General features: G+C 36.0%; 1 protein-coding gene across 2 annotated transcripts in view; it reads left to right on the top strand.

Moving 5' to 3' along the window:
* LOC128863565 (putative leucine-rich repeat-containing protein DDB_G0290503) overlaps nucleotides 1-20912 on the top strand; it is a 196412-nt gene that overhangs the window by 111790 nt on the left and 63710 nt on the right. The gene's annotated exons all lie outside the window — the stretch shown is intronic.

Here is a 20912-nt window from a genome sequence, read left to right as displayed (position 1 = left end):
GTCCTTGCTGGGGGTACAATCAAAAGCGATGTAACCTTCCTTAAGAATAAAATAACATTCTCACAGGCCATTACGGATTGCGCAGCCATCACCACAGGATTGGGATATGGTCCACTAACTCTTGTTGATTCTGCGACCAATTCAAGGACCTTCCAATACACTTCCTCCTTGAACGTGACGCTACAGCGCGGAAAAGATTGAATCTCCTCGGCCAATCGCAGCCCGAAGAAAGGTATATATAAACGCTTAGCCCAACCCATTTCTTTGCTAAGTTTAATAAGGGAACTGCCCTTGGATGAGGTGCCGTGATGAGTAGAGGATGCAATACACCGATGAGGTCAAAGTGCTAACCTCAAATGTATTCTATTCTATTCTAAAGGGATATGGAATATTGATAGGCTATCAGCATTAATTTTCGACTGTCGTAGCTCATTGAAAGCAAATTGTACCAGGTTCCATATGCACTGTGAACATAAAACGGCAAATAACAGAAAAGTTTATACAAATAGCGGTCGTCTTCCGGAGGGAAATTGGAAACTGGCTGGCTGAGTATTTTGACATGAAAAAGCTAGCCATAAAAAATAACTGCCATTTCGAGGCACTATAAAATTGTGCCTGATCACGACACACATCACCGCTTAGAGTAATGTCTCATTGAGTGTCGACGAAAGGCCTGGGCACCAATTTTATCTTTGCAAGACACCTTCTTCAGTTGTCTTCCCTGGCCTTCGACGTCGTATATTCTGGAATAAAGCAGGCAATGTGTGAGATATTAGTGAAACAGTTTTTTTTTATTTCAGCGCTCCACGTAAGTTACTTTTTAGGGAATATTTTGTTTTTTTCCTTGTTCACTCCACTTGGGAGCATAGGGACTCGATAAGGCACAGTCTTGCGTTGGTTTCGTTAATCTGTTTTTGATTTCTGACAGGGTAGGTGATTGATTAGCCTGCCGCTACCAGTCCTAAGTAGTGGGAATGTCCACCTGTCATTGCTTAGGAACAACGCCTTCTTACTGCTTAGAGCGCCATCTGTGTTTTACATTTTTCTGGTAGAAGGACCACACAGATGGTTGAGGACTTCACTAAATTTGGTGTGTCTAAGCTATTATCGCGGCTGCCCGCTTCCTCTTGCTGGCGCAATGTGGAACTGGGTTTTGGCTTTCTTCTTTGGGAATCTAACCCGTTTAAATATCCACCGCAGTTGCGCTTGGTGACATGAATCGATGTGATTCAATTTTCAATATTTCTGCTGTATGGCCTAGGTTATGATGACTTTGAGGGCATCATTTGACTGCGGCTTTTTATTATAGGAGTGCAAGCTTGAACAAGTCTAGCGGTGCCCGTTCGCACGATCTTTGTTGCGAATTTCCGTTACCTCCGCGAGAGACTTAATCAAGTTTTATCATTTGCTGGCGCTGCTCCATTTCATAGCTATCCATAGGAACGCGGCATTACTGGCTGAATAATAGAGAAATTTGACTGACACAACCAAAATAATATGATCGCTATAGTCTATTAACATCGATCCATCCGGATTAGAAAATATTTAACTAAATTGATTTATGAGGCTTAAGTAATTGTGTGCAATTGATCTTAAAGACTTTTCAAAAGTCAAACAAATCACGACAAACCTACTTGTATATTTAATATTTTGAATAATTACCATTTTACAGGCTAAAACCGATTTCGCTAAGGACTTGGGTAAACAAAGCCTGCCTGCGCTTTCCTATGTATCTTACAGCCTTTTGTATTCACTTTGTGTATAATTTTTCGTCCAACAGAGTTTGCCACCCAAGGAGTTTTCTGTTAGGCTATCCACCATTGATGGATGTATGCATGTGTGTGTGTGTACAGTCATCATTAGCATCATACTGATGAATGGTTTGTTGGTTTACTGCCGCACGCGGTTCAAATCCCACCGCTTGTATTCTGCTGTAAAAGCAATTGCAATGATAAACATCCATAAACCACTACCTCAACAATGTCTGAGTATTTTATTGCTTTCTGCACTTCTAATTTTCTGTTTTTCTGCCTTTCTGCTCATCTGCCCGCCAACAATAGCTTTGCATGCGCACCTTTGCTTGTGGCTTTTGCTGTTTGTAGCGGCCCAAGTTAACCGCAAACCCCTTCAGACGCGTATTCACATACGCACATACAGAAAGTGGTTAGAAATGAGAGTTCTGGTGCTGCTGCTAAGCCTTCAACTTATTTTCAAATACAATAAGAGTGTCTTTGGTGGCACGTTGTTACTCGTTAAAGGTATATCCATACCTACCGATTCTCCATATGAATGCAGTCATTCATAGACGCAAGCATAATTCGATACATACATATGTATGTGTGAGTGTGCATGCACGAATGTGCTTTACCCATTTCTACTTCGCTTTTAACAATAAAAGGTAACCAAAGTCGTTCATTATGGCTTAGAATTGCATGCCGTGCAACACTCCACCAGCGCCAAGTAGTCAGTCAACAAGAACAAAAGACAACATGAGCCAGAACAATCCCACATCGTAAACATTTATGTGCACGTATTTACTTACACATATGCATATACACACATACATACGTCTATTGAAAGTGTTAGCCTGAAGTACGCATGTGTGTGTGTTCGAGAATGCATGCAACGTGGAAGCAATGCGACGGGTATGCGACGCTAATACTTAGAACTATGGATACAGATTTACGGTTATGACTTAATTTACTTAAGCCAATCTTGGACAGCGGAAAGGCAATACTATGAAGAAAGAAACCTTTTTTGTCTTTTGCCTTGTGCTTTTGTTTACTTGACGAGTTGGCTGGTCAAGAAATGCCCATAAGTGCTACATTTCATGCGCACGCGTAGCAGTTCACTGACTTCTAACGGCAAAGAGCAAGTGTGTGAGGGCAATGGCGATTGCAATTTGGCCATCTGGGACTTCCGGTTTCACAGAAGTTTCATGCATTCGTATATTAAGTTGCAAAACTGCGGAATATTACAGACTCACATAACAAAGCTAAGAAATCACCGCAAGATTATACAACGCATTTCAACGTATTCTAATTTTTAGGCATCAGCATAACTTTTTCCAGCTGTTGTTTACCTTTCATTTGTTTACAAGTTGCAATTTGCAAAAAAAAGAGCCACCAGAAATGCTTCACTTGAGATTGATTGCTGGCTGGCTACCCGCTAGCGTCATTTGTTTTTACTCTCTAACAGCGTCGACTTTCCAATTCGCTAAGCAAGCGCTTTCGATCTCGAAGTGGCATGCAACAAGTGCATGTACGCTTGCATGCGCTGCTGTTTTCTGTGTATGCGCCCACTAAGTGAAATTGTTTAATTAAAGTGGACAGCTAGCAAAAATATGCAAAGATATCCGATGCGGCTGTGGCTGGGACGGCTACCAACTAAATATTATATATTTTTCTTCACATTTTACAACAACTCGCATAAAACACTAAACGTTTTTATTCGTCATCGCGCGATAGGTATCTTGCTGCATGTTCTTCTGTCCCCTCCCTTGCACGCAGTCACTTTACAGTTTATTTACTAAACACCAGCAGCATTTAAAGTGTTGCCACCGTCGCCGCCATCGATTGCACTTTTGCAATCCTGTTTGTTGTGCGCCCAAGTGCTTCCTCCTCTTTAGCAAATGATTACTTGGTGTTTGTTGTTATTGCTACTGGCGCTGCAGGTTTCATTGTCGCTTTCCTCAATATTGGTTGCAAATATTTGTTGACAATAGCTGCTGATGCTGATTTGTTTACTTTTCTTTTATTATTTCCATGTGTTGCTACTGTTGCTGCTTTGCTGTTGTTTTTGTTGTTGCTTTGCTCTTTTTGTTGTTGTTGCTGTGCTGTTGTTTTTTGTTGGTGTTGTGGCTTTTTTGTTGGGTTATTTTTTTTTTTTGTGTGCCTGTTTTTGCATTTTGTCTGCTAAAGCTCAGTTTGTTGACTCTTGGCGACTGCTACTTTCCACTTCGATTTGTGTTGTGGATTGGGCCTTTAGGCATTTTTGTGCATTTCTGGTAGTTGCAATGTCTGTTTCCTATGACACACATTTTGGCGCATCTTTAGTGTGGCAGGAATTTATTTTCGATTGGCATTTTGCCAATACTTGGCTTGTTAGTAGTGATTTCACTGTGTCAGTGGGAAAGGTTAGAGTTGCGATTTTCGAAAAGTAGTGTGCGAAGATGGTGCGAAGCATAGAGGTAGCATTGTAACCTCATAGAAAAGGAAATCTCCATCCATTGCTTATACAAATTTTAACTATTGCCTCATTTTAATTGCAATCCGCTTCGTAATTAATAACTTGGTCCAAATACAAGAGTTTTCCACAAATCACGGTTTCTAGCTACATATTTTAGTTCGTTGAATGACTTGCTGGTGTCTTTATTAATACCCTTCCGCAAGTTAATTTAGACTGGCCCCTATCTCATGCACCTTGTGGATTCCACTTCAAAGCTGAATGAGCTATTTCGTCTGCGTTTATTCGAAGCGTTTGTCCGATCCATTTGTACTTTCTGCGCATAATTTCCTTCTCAATTGATTTTTGTTTGGTTAATTGCCACATACGTTGCTTAGAAATGGTTCGTGGCCACCAAATACCGATAATACGTTGCCAATATCCATTTACAAATGACTGCAGTTTTTTTTTTCAATTCTTGGTTCATCAGCAGCTTCTTCGGGTACTTGGCAAGTTCGGGTGCCATCTCTCATCAAAGAATAATGAAGGTAGCAGCAGCCTTACCACCGAACTAAGCGAGTATAGACAACTAATTTATATTTTTCTTCGACAGTTTAACTCTTAGAGTATCTAAAAGAAACCTTGCCTTAACCGGTATTAATTCGTACCCCTACGAATTCTTCTCATATACACCCCGTTGCATAGTTATAAACACACGACTACTTTTTTTATAAAAATATCACTCGCTGAGGTGTCACGCCTTTTTCTCCAACAAAGAACATTTCCAAATTTTTTAAATGAAAGAAAAAGTCTAGCACCACCACCAAAAAAAACAAGTATTGCCTTTAATCAAAGATATTTTGTAGGCACTTGAAACTTGTACTTTGAATTAAAATTTCATGGGCTTTAAAACTGTAAACCCAGAAAAGTTCTAAGTGTTCTGATTACAAAGTTGAAAGTTTTGATGACATTTTGAAATGTTCGTTGGCCTTTGTTGACTTTTCTTGTGGTATTAATTATATTTTTTTTTTTTAAAGTGGGGTGTTTATAATTCTGCAACGGGTTGAATATCAAAAGACATCGTAGGGGTACGAATTAATTGTGGTTAGGGTTAGTAATATTTGGTTTATAACTCCAATTTTTACAGCGCGCATGCCAAAAGTTTATTATATTTTGGAGTGTTGCCCTTCTTCGGGCAGCTAAAAAGCCCAAGAAACAGACAAGCAAAAAATGTGTAAAAGAATATTTAGACAAAACAATGTAACAGTAAGTTCTTAAATTTGGTGCTTAACTGAATCTAACATATCATTTTTTTATAATTATAATAATTTTCTGTAAAAAATATAAAAAAACAAAAATGTTTATAAAAAAATTCTAATAAACATGTTTTAGTAAAACGACTTTAATTTATGTTAAAAAAAGAAAAATGTAACTAACTGAGTTACGATGTACACCGTAAATCGTCTTTTTTTAAAGGAGGTTCCAGAAATCGCCTGCAGCGCGCTCTATAATCAACATTTTCATAAATAAAAAATTTTGTTACGTTCTTGAAGGATGCTTTTATAACCGCCAAAAATTTTCAAATTAAAATATTCTGAAGTTTCTTCAGGATAAATCCTTGACAACCCGTCTTTTATTTGCTTCATAACTGCGTATAACCCCTTAAGTAATTTCCTAAATTTAAATTTTTAGTAAAATTTTTTTTATAATAATAATTTTTAATAAAATTTTTTTAAAAAATTTTAATAATGAATTTTAGTAAACTGCTTTAATTCAAGTTAAAAAAAGAAAAATTTAACTACAATAATATCCAAAATTTAAATTTTAGAATTTTTTTTTCTAACAATAATTTTTAATAAAAATTTTAGTAAAACTGCTTTCAGATATGTTAAAAAAGTGTAAAATTTAAGTTATATCTAAAATTAAAATTTTTAGTAATTTTTTTTTTTAAATAATAATAATTTTTAATAAACAATTTTTAAAAGTTTCAATAAAAAAATTTTAGTAAAACTGCTTTAATTTATGTTAAAAAAAGAAAAATTTGACTATTATCCAAAATTTAAATTTTAGAACATTTTTTTATAATAACTTTTAATAAAAACTTTTAGCAAAACTGCTTTAAGTTATGTTAAAAAAGTGAAAAACTTAAATAATATCCAAAATTTATATATTTAGTAAATTTTTTTTTATTATAATAATAATTTCAATAAAAAAATTTAGTAAAACTGCTTTAGGTTATGTTTAAAAATTAAAAATTATGGTGAACTGTTGACTGCCAATATAAATCGAATACTTCGAAGAAGGCGGCAAATTAAAAATGAAAAATTCCATACTTGAAAAGCCAACAGTTATTAGAGATCCACAAAGCATATTTAATATTAAGCAAAATATATTTTTCAATAATATTGTACATTCTTGCTGACTTTTTGCTAAAATATCATTTCCAACAGCCTTTCACTTGTAGATATTTAATATTTCTAGCTGAGCTCAAATCAACCTTGCGCCAATTTTTATTTGTGCTGCCTTAAAAGGCGGCGCAGGCTGGTTTATGTTTCACTGCTAGCAAACAAATCAATAAAATCAGTTAACTATGCAGTAGTTAATGCTGAAAGTTTATTAGCTAATATTTTTGAATAACTATTTTTGTTGTGGCGTTGTTCGGTGCCTACACCCACAACTTCTACTTCCACTTCTAGTTTCGATGCCCATTTTTGTTTGCTGCTGTTTGCACTTTCCGATTAGTAGCTAATGAGTTGAATGCAAAAAAAGTCAATGATAAATAAATTTTTATTAAATTTGTGTTGCTTAGATTTCTTTATTGAAGAGCTTACAATTTACTTTGAGGAGATGCGTCTTGAATTCAACTTACACAATTTTACGCATATATGGCAATACTGAGTTATAAAACAAACTCGTGAGAGTACACAGGTGCCCCAAGCAATTTTTTTAGATCTGAGTGGGTGGTTTTATTTTTGTTAACTTTTTTATAAATTATAGAGAACTTAAATAATTGTTTTTGCTTCTGATATGCTGTGAGTTCTAAGTTGTATTCGAACATTCGAGAAATTATTTTGCACTTATTTGGAATAATATTTTTAATTTAGTTGGAGGTCTATTCACTTTAAGCCCTTCAGTTTGCAGTGTAATCCATAGGGGCCAGAGATATAAAAAAAAATATTTTTTAGTTCAAAGTGAGTCTAGAGTGAAAAGACGTTGGCTGAACCTTTGCCTTTTCTATAATAGCAAAATATCATTAATTTCTGTTATATCATTTTCATCTGTTACATTTTAATTAATATATTGGTGCCAACCTTTCTTTCTGTATTTTCTGAGTTGGTTGGTTGGTTAGAGTGGTGATTCATCCTGAATCCAACTAGCGCTTCCGCACCATTTTGTTGCCACATCCTCTTTACCAACTTGTTATTTACGGCATGACTATACCCAGTCTGTGCGGTTCAGGAACCTTATTAGGTTGTTGACATCTAAGCCAGACAGTTGTTCGAGCTCCTCGAACAGCGGTTTGCCCAGGGTTAACATTCTGTCCTTCCATAGGGCAGGGCATTCACAGAGGAAATGGAAGATTGTTTCCTTTTTCTCCGGTTGTTTGCAACTGTGACAGTATGTGTTGTGAGGGATGCCCATTTTGGCTGCCTGTTCTCCGACAGACCAAAAGCCAGTTATGACTGCCGTTAGTCTCCAGGCATCCCGTCGTTTCATGTTTAACAATATTGATGATTGTTTAAGGTTGTAGGTAGGTAGGTTCTGAGTAATTATAGCATAAAAAATGGCGAGTTTGTAGTAAATCTTTGTTTATTTTTTATGATTCTTATTCATTATTATTTTATTATTCTTATTTTATTAAACTTTTACGCAATAAGCGCTATTTTTTAATTATTTTTTTTATTTTTGTGAAAAATTAAGTTTTACTGTGTTTTTTTTTTTCTTTTTGTGAAACTTATTTACTAAGGTCCTGATTTGAAGTCCATACTGTTTTATTATACTCTTGGACAGACGTAGACTTAGCCTTGGCCATGTTTGCCCAGCAATTTCACAGGTATTGGCACTAATCCATCTTTGATTTGCAGACCTGATTAGTGCGTCCTTAATGAAAAGCTTACAAGTTGCGAGGGGTACCTACAATACAATTACTTATGTCTACCTTCTCTTGCAAGTTGGTCAGCCCTACAGTTCCCTGGTATATCTCTGTGGTCTGGAACACAGCATAAGATTATACGATATTGCTTGGCCATCTCATTTAGAGATTGGCGACAACGTAAGACACTCCTTGATGTTATTTGGAATGCATCCAGGGCTCATAGGGCAGCATGGCTGTCTGATAGAATGCAGATATCCGTTGAAAATGTTCTGTTTATCTCTACCCATTTTAAGGCTTCATGAATAGCGTTTATTTCCGCTTGAAAAACACTACAGTGATCCGGTAGTTTAAACGATTCACTAATGGAAAGCTCTTCGCAAAATAACCCTGATCCTACACCGGTGTCCATTTTAGATCCGTCCGTATATATCTTAACGGATGCGTTAGGTGTTGGATCTTCTTCAAACCACTCCCGTCTGGAAGGGATTTTCATTAGGAAATTCCTTTTGGAGCAAAGAATGGGAGGGTGATAATCACAGTCACTGGGTATATGCGTATAGGAGTCTAAGATGGTTGAATGTCCAGGAGTGACAGTCCTCTATTGTGAGTCTAGAGGTGGCAGATGTAGCATGATGTCCAAGGCCAAAGATGGCGTGGTTTTCATGACGCCACATATTGATAATTCTGCTAATCACTGCACCTTATTCAATAAATGTTTGACTTCCAATTCACTTACCTATCTATGTTTAGTCCCAAGTACAGGGTGGCTGATGAAAGCCGCTACCAAAAAAAAATTGAATAACTTTTTTTCTTTTTAAGTTATCTGTTCCATTTTTGTTTTAATTTGCAGATTGATCTTTAAAATTTATTAAAATGGATAACTGGGACACGCAAACAAGAATTTGGATAGTCCGCCGCTATCACGCACTGGAGTCCGTAGTTTTGGTACAGAGAGATTACAGGCGGATATTTGGCGGCGATCCCCCGAGCAGATGGACCATAATGAGACTGGTGAATAATTTTGCTGAGCAAGGAACAGTCGCAAGAAGGCCTTATCATCGAAACCCACCAGTTCGGAGGAAGGAAACGATCGCTGCTGTAGCTGCAGCTAAACAAAGCAATCCAAGGGTTTCAACAAGAAGCTTATCTGCTCAACTTGGTGTCAGCCGACAGTCTTTGCAAACAATAATGCACAAAGCTTTAGACTTATTTCCCTACAAAATTTAAATGGTTAACAAACTGAATGCAGCAGACTTGCCGATTCGCTTGGAATTTTGCCAGAAGATCCTGCAAATGGTGGAAGAAGACCAAAACATGTTAAACTGCCTTTTCATGTCTGATGAGGCCCATTTCGATTTAAACGGCAATGTGAACAAACAAAATTGCCGAATATGGAGTACTTCTAACCCACAGATACTCCACGAGACGGAATTGCATCCTCTTCGCGTGACAGTTTGGTGTGCGGTTTCTTCACGCTGTATTGTTGGTCCTTATTTTTTTGAAGAAAATGGTCACACCGTTACGGTTACTGGAAACCGTTATTTGAAAATGCTGAAAGAATTTTTCTATCCAGAACTACGCCGAAAGAGAATTCCTTTCAACTCTGTGTGGTTTCAACAAGATGGGGCAACGTCTCACATAGCCCAGACTGTTATGACAGAGTTGCGACGAAAATTTCCCAATAAACTGATTTCAAGAAACTCCGAATTTCGTTGGCCCCCCAGGTCGCCTGACCTTACTGCACCTGACTTTTTCTTGTGGGGTTTATGTAAACAAGAAGTTTATAAAACAAAGCCAACAAATTTGGATGAACTAAAACAATCCATTCGGGCAACAATTGCGGCTATTCCTGTCGCAACTCTCAAAGCAGCAATGAACAACTTTTTACTAAGATGCCGCACTTGTGTCAACGAGCATGGGGGGCATTTAAATTCAATTATTTTTAAAACTAGTTAAGCTACATTTAATAAAATTTAATGACCTTCAACTTGAAAAAAAAAAATAAATGAATTCCATACACTAAAAAAAAAGTTATTTGAGTTTCTTAATGTAGCAAAATTCATCAGCCACCCTGTACTTGGCTTCTTCCGAAATCACAAGAGTTTCTCCTTTGAGCATAATTGGACTTAGCTGAACAATATCAGTTGTGTTTTGTCTGGGTTGACTCCTTTTTTAAGTAAAGTTTTATTGTGTTTCTTTGTGGAATCTTATTTCCTTATCATTCACCATCAAGTAGATAAAATTTAATTTAAGCGAAATTTATTTTCGCCCCAGTTCTTCTTGGGAATTGGAACGCTAAAAGCATATAATATATCTGCTTATGTGTTTCGATATTTAAAATTTCGGAAAACTTTAAACGCCTTTTTCTCGAAACTGTACATTTCAAGTGGGTTGGAGTGATAGCACACACCTATTTTGATTGATTGACTTGAAGTTTCTACTGCTTTACAAGTTTCGCAATTACTGTCAGCGTCAAAGAAAGTGTACACCATATATTGACAGAATATGAATATGAATATGAATATGAATATGAATATGAATATGAATATGAATATGAATATGAATATGAATATGAATATGAATATGAATGTGAATATGAATATGAAAAAAGTAAAATATCAGCTCATTCGGAAATACCTTTCAAGGGCTTTAGTAGGAGAATCTTAATGCTACGCGCTTTGTCGCATTTATTTGTTTACAAAAATTATAATTCGAGACATCCCGCAATTGTGATTTTTTTTTAAATAACTACAACCTTTTTTTATACCTAAACTAAGGCTGGATACTGGATGTAGTGTAACGGGGCCCACTTCACAAAAGACTTAAGCAACAAACTTGGAAAAATATGTTAACAAATTTTGGCGATTACTCCAGCTGCATGATATTTTTAATTTTTTACACCCAATGACTTATCAAAGCGATACTAAGTAGTTTTCTGACAAAATATATGATTTTCTACAGACGTTGTTTGATACTTTTTTTGTATAAAAATCTTTGGAAATCACTTTACTTCTTTTTACTTTGCTCTCAAATCGGAAATCCACAAATTGTCGCGTCTTATGCTTTACACTGTTATTTGCCTTAGTTTGCCATTTTTTCTATTATATTCATGAAATTCTTAACAATTTTAAATGCAAAAAATTGCGGGTGAAATGCCGAAACATCGGAATCATTAAAATACAATAGCTTACAACTACACAAACGAAATACATAAAAAAAAACAAAAACTAATAATTAAAAAAAAAAATAAATAAAAATATATTAAGAAACAACAAATGTTAACAAAAACTCTGCAGAATAGTTACCAAATGTATAGAAAAATAAAAATAAATGTTGAAAATCTCAGCAAATAAAGTGACAATTTTTCAACTTTAAACTCATTGTGCTAAATGTTCGCATATTAACGCAATTCTCTACATACATATCTACTTACGTATATATGAACAAAAATACCTTTGTGCATTCGCACTTTTCCCTTGTGGGCATTTGTACGTCGCCAACTGAAAGCCGTCTGTCACAATTGCCTCCGTTTTTGCTGTTGTTATTTTATTAATATTTTCTTTCGTTAACACAGTTGTCAGTTGCGTGTATGTATTTTGTTGATGACACCACATGCGCCCATTCAGCCGGTGTACAAATTGTCAGCCGGCCGACTGGTCGGTCCGTCCATCTATTTTTTGGGCCAATGTACTGCTCGTGGACTGTTGAACTGAGTCTGTTGTTAATTTAGTAATAATGTTACTTGACCTTAATAAGTAGAGTACAATAAAATTTTAAGAAAATAATAAATAACAGCATTGTGTGTGTGTATGTGTGTGTGTATGAAAGAAATTACAATCTTAATTTACACAACTAAAGTTCAAAATGCAACACACATCGGATGCTGTTTTTTGTGTTTTTTAGAGCAAATTTGTACTTAAGTGCTGTTCTTTATGGTCTGCTATAGGCAAAATGGGAGTATATAAAAGTATTTATAAGTTTATTTATCTCGAGACCCTAGTCACGGAGCGGCATCAAAAATACTCTATACTATAGAATCATCAACAGCTTCCATTTGCTACCCATATTGTACGAACACATCCTTAAGTTATCGGGGTCCACATTTTGGGCGATATCTCGAGACCCTAGTCACGGAGCGGCATCAAAAATACTCTATACTATAGAATCATCAGCAGCTTCCATTTGCTACCCATATTGTACAAACACATCCTAGGGTTACCCGGGCCCACGTTTTGGCCTATTCCTCGAGACCCTGGTATCCAATTCTTAAAATTTTAAAACACAAACCATCCACTGAATAGTCCAAACAAAGCCTAAAAATTTGGTTTGGATAGGTTAGCCCGTTCTTGAGTTATAAGATTACCAAGGAAATGTAACTTCTTTTTATATATATAGATATGTATATATATATGGAGTGAAGTGAAATTTCCATCTCTATATTTATTTCTTCTCACTTACCTAACTATTCTCTAGTACTTTGAAAAAGTCAAGAATACTTTACTGCCGCTTGCACCAGATACATAACTACTTTTTTCTGCATGCCCGGCATGCTGCACCCTCCGGCTGCATTTGATACTTGGCGCTATTGACTTTGCCAACATTTACACATTCACACGCCTCTGCATGTAGTTGTGCATGAGATCAAGCGTAGGTGGCAAATAAATTTAAGTAGCTTAGACGCAGACGGTCATAAAACAAATTTCACACATAAAATTGCTCCAGTTCAATGGAAAAGCAGATTTTTTAAGTGCAGTCAAAGAGGAAGGTCCAAAAAGCGTATAAATTCATTGAAAGTATGAGTTTCTGGCGCAAACAATAGCGAAGAAATGAGGAAAAACGCATTTGAAATTAGCACAAGCTGCGAATGGTACGGGTGTGGGTGAGAAAAAGGCGAGAAAAAGTCAAATGAATTTATGAATAAAAATATTATAATGTTATGAATATGGAGGCCACTAATTGCGCATGCAAGCCTAATTAATATTTTTTTTATAAAAAAATAATTATTTTCAATATAAATATATCACTATTTTTCTAGATTCTCTTTATTCACAATTTAGAAAAAAAAATTTATTTATACCTGAAGCCAACTCAAGTTCAACTGTTTGCCGCCGCTTATTTGCTGACAGAGATTTCTGAGGGATTGTGAACATAAATTTTTTTCTCTCTATATGCGAGCGCATATGTGTGTGTATTCTGTTAAAAAAGTGCCTGGAATTGAGTCTTAAAAAATATTCGTAAAAAGGACAGACGGGATATAAAGAATATTATTAGAGCAGTAGGCGGCATTTAAAAGTACAACATTGTTTAGATTCAATAGCAAACCTTTTCATGAGGTTACAACAGTCAACGGCTCCTCTCAAGAGGTTGGCAACTAAAGAGCAAGCATGATATATAATACAAACCCAAGGATGATAGATTTACAAGGTTTGCTCTTTAACTATGGTAAAACAAAAATTGGGGAGGGAACTGTGGCTGCCGTCACTTGAGACTCAGCAACCGAGTCTTGCACGATCATTTCACATAAACCCTATGATCAAAAAGTACCGGAAATGTTTAATTTAAACGAACCGCACACGTGTAAACCGGTCCATATTTCTTTCTTATGTTGGTAGGACTGTAAGACACACAACTGTCACTATTTATCCGTTTTGAAGCGTTTGAGAGATGCTATACGTATAAAACGGCCAGCAAACAATTCTTAGACTTTGCATAATGATAGCGCACCATCGCACCGAGCCCAAATTGTGCTAGATTATTTGACCAAACATCAAGTAAATACCATCGTGCAAGCACCGCATTCACCTGATATGGCCCCGTGCGACTTCTTTTTGTTTCCCAAGTTGAAATTACCGCTTCGTGGAAGGAGATTTCAGTCGATAGAAGAGATCGAAGAGAATGCGACGAAGGAGCTGAAGGCCATTCCTTCGTCGGCCTACCAGGGGTACACGGAGGGCTGGGTGATACGTTGGAACATGTGTGTTGCTTCCAACGGATCATATTTGGAAGGAGATAAAATAATTTGCCTGAAATTTAACTCTGTTTTGTTTTATTTAATAATTCCCGGTACTTTCTGATCATAGGGTATATTTCACACGCTCGTCTAATCAGTCGTTTTTCAGACCGCAAGGAAGTGTCATTGGTTGATTTTTTTCGTATATCACACTCCCAATCTCAGTTTTCTTTAAACTCATCCTAAGTGACGTTAGTCCATCAGCTGATTCTGTCAAATTTGCTCAGAGCCGATTAACGGTCTGCTAAAGAGCACATCTCACGAAATCTTTCTACCATGAGTCAGATCTACTGCTGTGAGTTTCTAAGTTTAGAAGTGCGCAACTTGATTCATATGAGGGAAAAGTTTCACTAAAATCAAAAGAAGCGAGATCGAATTTGATTTTTTTTTCTATATTCGTTCTAAACCGTGTGATGTCTCCAAAAAAATACACATAATCCAACATTGATCTTACTAGCGTAACAACTACGAAATCCTCTTTTGAAAAACCAAATTACCACTTTACTCGATAGTAAACAAAAAAGAGAATCAATGGCTAAGATTGAAGTTGATTTCGAAAAATATGTTTGGAATTTTTTCTGAAAATTCTATTATTTGTTCACATAAGTTCAATATTTCAGAAGAGAAGTTCACTATTTTCAATAAATTTTAATGAGTAGTAAATCAATAGACCAACTACTGGTACTTTTTTGACAGAATGTTCCAAAGTGCTTTTCATTCTGCATTTGCCTATCAGCAATAAATTACTACCAATGCATTACTCTGCGAACATCCAATGATCCGCAATCGTAAATATGCATATACGTAAATACATACATGCATACATAAATACATACATACATACATACATACATACATGTATACATGTATGCACTTTGTTTTTGTTTTCTGTTGAGTGCTGATATTTTGCATGATGAAGGTGATTACCGAAACTACCTTGACATTTTTTTGTTAACTGTTTTGTTTTTGTTTTTTTAATCACCTTGCCCACAAAATCTACAACTAAACGTACATACTTACTAAGTACATGCATGTATTCATATGAGTATTTGCATATTTATAAATTTATGGTTTAATGTAATCACATTGAGTGCTCAGGTTAAATGGGCAATTTTGTAAGTAAACAATTACAGTGAGAATCTCATTATTTCTGACTTACGAACGCAAAGTGAGGAATTATATTAATTTAATTCATAGACATTTAACATTTGATGTTGTATGTCTGCATAGCACTTCAATTTGAAACCTAAGTAAATTCATTCAGAAACAAATGCCTTTTAGCAGCTCCTTCTAAATCAATTTGTCTATTAATAAGGCCAAGCTTAATAGACGAGGGGCAAAAATTTAGGGGGAGATCCATTTCTACACCATTGTATATTTTAGTTCACTTCTTAACCGAATCCGATCCCTGCCTTATTGCTTCCTTAGCTAAGATGCGTGGGAGTCTATTTGCCGGTAGACTAAGTCATAAAATAAAAGTCGATAAAAGTCATATGAGTATACAGAGTATCGAAAAACTGCGGTAAAAATCCTGTTTCTAGGTGAAGCATGAAGTTTGGCGTATTCAGAGGTAGAAATATTAACTTTTTTAGAAAGAATCGGAGATTCTCTACTGGCACGTATCTATCAACGTCCCATATATGAGTACCGTAAAAAATTATAAATTATAATTATCGTAATGTTTTTTTTTTTTAATTACTGGAGGGGTGTCTTCGCCCCCAGATGCGCCAATTTTGTTTGCTGACAAATCCAGCCATTGTGAAATGAGTTACACTACTAAAGCTGATTTTGTGTGAAAGGTCAGCATAATTTTGAAAGAACCAATTCACGAAATCTTCATACTAAGTTTCAATAATTTTAACACGTTGTTCTTTGGGGTAAAATTGTAAATTTGTCTACTTGGCAAATGACAAAGATGTTTTAAAAAAGGTACCGTCTAGAAATTATTCACTACGGACATTTAGGCGTCTGAAATACCCTTTATAAACAAAAAAAAAATTTGATAATCGAAAAATCAGTAGAAAATTTAAAAAACAGTGATGTCAATTAACTGCATAAAGACTGCGATTTGACTCCATGAGACTATTTTTTGTGGTACATTATTAACGATTGAGAACACCCGCTTTGAGGATTTTACCCCAGGTGTTTTTTCCTTAAAAAGAAATTTTTTTTATTAAAATTTTGTTTTCAATTTAGTTTTTTAATTTCGTTTATTTCCTTTTTTCAAATTTATATTTTTGTTATTTTTGTTTTTAATTTTGGTTATTTAAAAAAACTTTTAATTAAAAAAATATAATTAGTTCTTTAATTTTAATTTTTTATTTATTCATTTTTTTTGTTTTGGTTTTATTTCTTATTTTTAATTTGTTTTCTATTTTTGTAATATTTTTTTTAAATGTTTAAGTAGGTAATTGATTTTGTGATTTTGATTTAATGTTGTTTTAATTTTTTAATTATTTTTTTTTGGTTTATTTTTTTTTTTGTCATTCTTTTATATTTTTATATGATGATATATGATTATATGATAAATTTTATTCATGAAAACTGCGTTCAAATTGACGGTAAATACAAATAAACGGGCAAATAGTTTTCGGAGAAGAAGCCCCAAATATGAGTCTTAAGACTCGTTCAAACGACAGTCGGTTCTAACTAGCTGGAATTAACCGGTTCCAACGAAGGTCTCCCCAGCAGCATTTCCCATACATGCATCGAGAACTTTTATGCTGTTACAACACCAACAACATGGACCTTAAGTGGTAACAGTTCATTCAAGTTGCCGATTATCAGCAACAAACCAAAATCGACATACACATAGTAGAAAAAGTCTGCGTTCACCTATGCAAATATTCTTTGCATTAGAAAAAGTTCAAAACAATAAATATTTCAGAAATTTTTTTAATGAGTTTTATTAAGTTCACTTAAACGTAACTATCACACATATTTCGCTACCAATAACAAAATCAAATTTAAAATGAGATCACATAAAATTAAAAAGGCCATTCAAACTAAACGGAAAAAGTTTGCGTTCACTTCAATAATAATAAAATAAAAGGCTTAAGATCATAGAAATGTTTTAAAATTAATAGCTAGTTGGATATCCCCGGCTTTTTATGACTTCTAGGAGGCGTCTTTTCATTGATCCAACTAGGTTGGCTGTTATTTCTGGACTTATGGGTACCCATTCCTCTTTAAGCGCGTTCTTAAGCATTTCCTTGCTAGTTATTGTACGCTCTCGTATTTTTTTTTTCTAGAACGTCCCATAAGTGCTCAATGGGGTTAAGGTCAGGTGATTGTGGGGGTGTGCGAAGTTGTTTTGGAACATTATACAACAACCACAACCTAACAATCTCTGCTGTGTGTTTCGGGTCGTTGTCCTGTTGGAAAACAAATCTTTCACCGAGTCCCAGTTTGATTGCACTTTCTCACAAATTCGTTTTTAAAATATCGAGATAATCATGTCTGTTCATTATCGACTCAAAAAATTGCATATTTCCAACGCCCGAACTAGCCAAACACCCCCATATCATGGCACCTCCTCCCCCATGCTTTACCGTAGGTACCTGATTTTGCTTTCCAAGTGCCGTTCCGTTTTTCCTCCAAATAATTTTACTACTTTTTATCCCGAAAATGCAAAACTTGCCCTCATCTGAAAAAATCACACTATTCCAAAACTCAGGTGGGTTGTTTACGTATTCCTTGGCGAAAGCCATCCGCTTAAGTCGATTTACTCGCGATATGAAGGGTTTTTTTCGGGCCACTCTGCCGTGAAATCCGATTCTTTTTCGAATTTTTCTTACTGTATCTGGATGTACTTTCTTTTGGTATTTTACTTCTATGTCTTTTGAAATTCGGCTTGCTGTTAGTCGTGGATTAGAATTCACAAGAATAGTTATGTTGCGTTCTTCTCTTTCCGTCAGTTTTTTTGGACGCCCAGAACGAGGCTTAGACTCCAAACAATTCGTTTGCTTGAAGTTGTTTATCACTCTTTGGACCGAGGAGTATTGCCTCCCAGCAATTTTCGCGATTTCCCGATAGCTCATACTATTTTGCCACAAGCTTACAATGATTTTCCTTTCACCAATATCTATTTCTTTTCGCCTTTGGTCCATAGTAACAAAAAATGTATTTCTAATATCAATTTTTCCCTCTTTAGATTTGTTCTTAACCGCGTCAACTACGTGAATGATTTAAAATTTAATTTAACGTAATTGCCATGCAAATAATCGTCACTATTCGAAATGAACGCACACTTTTTCTGCTTAGCCTATTTAAGTAACTGTACTACAATCCCGTTATCTGAACACGACGCAGCTCAAACTCCAAAAAATTTTGTTCATAACCTCTATGAATAATTTTCTTTGAAATAAGTGAAAAGAAATAACTGAGAGTTTTAAGATAAACACGTTAAATTATTTTAATACTTTATAACAGTGGGTGAACGCAGACTTTTTCTACCATGTGTATGTATCCATTCGCCTAAAAAGAAGATCCATACGTGAATCCATAGCGTTTGCCCAATTCCGTTCTGAATTTGCTTTAACCCATGCGAGTAACTTTTCCATATGGAATAATAAGACCGATACGATTTTCTTCAATGGGTTCCGGAATTTGAGATCCTCGAATCATGTCTTTGAATACATTAACACCACTTTTTCCTTAAAATTGCTTCAGCGTCATGCAATGAAAAGAACGGCTTTGTCACAAACAAATAATGATTTGCTGATTTTGCTTTGGAGAAGTATTTTTCTTTGACCTCCTCTGGGGAAGTCGTCAATGTTTTTAACTTCAGTATACCGTTGTACCAATTCATTTATGAACGTCTTCAAATATTTTGCTGCAGATGTACGTGCCACTTTGTGAACCATAAGGATATGCACATAGGAATACGTCTTTGGTACATTGAACTCATTTTGTAAAAACAGTTTTTTTTTCCTTATTTACTCCTCTCGGGAGTATAGGGCCTCGATAAGACTCTTCCACCGTACACGGTTCTGTGCTGTTGTTTTTGCACCGTCCCATGAGATGTCGGTATCTGCTAGTTCGCACAACAAATGTTTTTTGCTCTGATCCATTGCGGGTTCGCGCATGAGCCGAATATTTGTAGTTTAGTGCGCCTGAAGATTTTGCGAACTCCCCCATACTGTATGCTGTCGCCCGAATGCCGCCCTTGCTTTGTTTAGCCTGCAGTTGACATCTTCATCTGCTCCACCATCTGTCGTGATGATGCAGCCGAGGTAGCAGAAGCTTTCGACAAATTCCACCGGGCATCCGTCAACCAATACCTGCCTTGCGTTATTGTGGGTAACTCTCATAGCCTTGGTCTTGGGGATGTTGACCTCCAGTTCGAAAGTGCGTGCCAGCGCGACTAGTCTGTCCGCCTTCGCTTGCATGTCAGATAGTTTGTGAGAGAGGAGGCAGATGTCATCGGCGAAGTCCAGGTCCTCAAGATGTCTGGTGAAACTCCATACGATGCCTTTTTTGTGCAGAGTCAGTTGGCTCATGACGTCATCAAGGAAGTAGTACAGAAGAGAGGGGGGGACAGCCTGCGTTGGTAGTGAATAGATCGCTGATATCGCCTCTGTGAAGCACTGCCAGCTCGGAGCTCTTGTAGAGGGCTTTGATGAGGCGGGTTATCTTGGCGGAAACTCCCTTTCTACTCAGTGCCAGCCATATTGCGTCTCGTTTGATAGTGTCGAACGCCGTCTTAAAGTCTACGAACAGCATGTAGTGCGGGGAGCGGCTCTCAACTGATTGTTCTACTACATATAATCCGAAGTATGTTGGCTTGGTCAACACAGCTTCGGTGAGGGCGAAAATCAGATTTACTTTTCTCTTAAGGAGCGCTCGATATCTTTGAGCCTGCTTTGTATAATCACAGCTACAATTTTGTAGGTGGTGTTAAGTAGGGTTATTCCTCGCCAGTTGCCGCAGCACGCAGGTCGCCTTTCTTGGGCAGTTTTCTAAATTCTTCACAAAACTAACAAATTACACCACGCCTATTTAGCAGCATTTAAATTTTTTTCATAACGGAATTCTAAGTTTAAAATTTGCCGGTCACGTTTCTATTAGATAGACTCTAATTCACTAACCCAAGTTTTCAATATAAATGCATTTAATATTTATTTTTTATTTAATAAAATTATTTTTTGAATACTTAAGAATGTAAGAATGTAAGCAACCTCAATTGTAAAACTGAATTTTAAGGCTTGTAGTTGTTGCAACACTACTTGCAACACAATTGATCACAAATGGTGTACAATGAACTCGAATATTTGCAGTAAATGAGGCAACACACATTGACGAAAAGTGCAGCAAACATTACGAAAATTAAAAAACAAAAAGCTCAAAATAGTACTAACAACAACAACAGCAACAGTAACAGCAACATAAATTGTACTGCATTTACACAAATTGCGAGTATTTTGCATATTTTCGCATGTAATTTTTTGCAAAAGAAATTCTGGCTGTTGTTGCTACATTCGCTTACAAGCGAAAAACTGCCCAAATAGATTTATTGTTTCAAATTTACGTGCGGCTGTTGTCTGCGTTGCATGTGCAACATGTCGCGGCCGTTGTTTCTCTATATGTACCGTTTCTTGTTCACTGCCGTCTGCTGTCAATCACAAACAAAAGCCCAAACAC

This window comes from Anastrepha ludens, chromosome 2, assembly GCF_028408465.1.
Source record: "Anastrepha ludens isolate Willacy chromosome 2, idAnaLude1.1, whole genome shotgun sequence".
NCBI lineage: Eukaryota > Metazoa > Arthropoda > Insecta > Diptera > Tephritidae > Anastrepha > Anastrepha ludens.
Note: the sequence above shows the minus strand (reverse complement) of the source record. Positions and strands in the feature narration are given on the sequence as shown.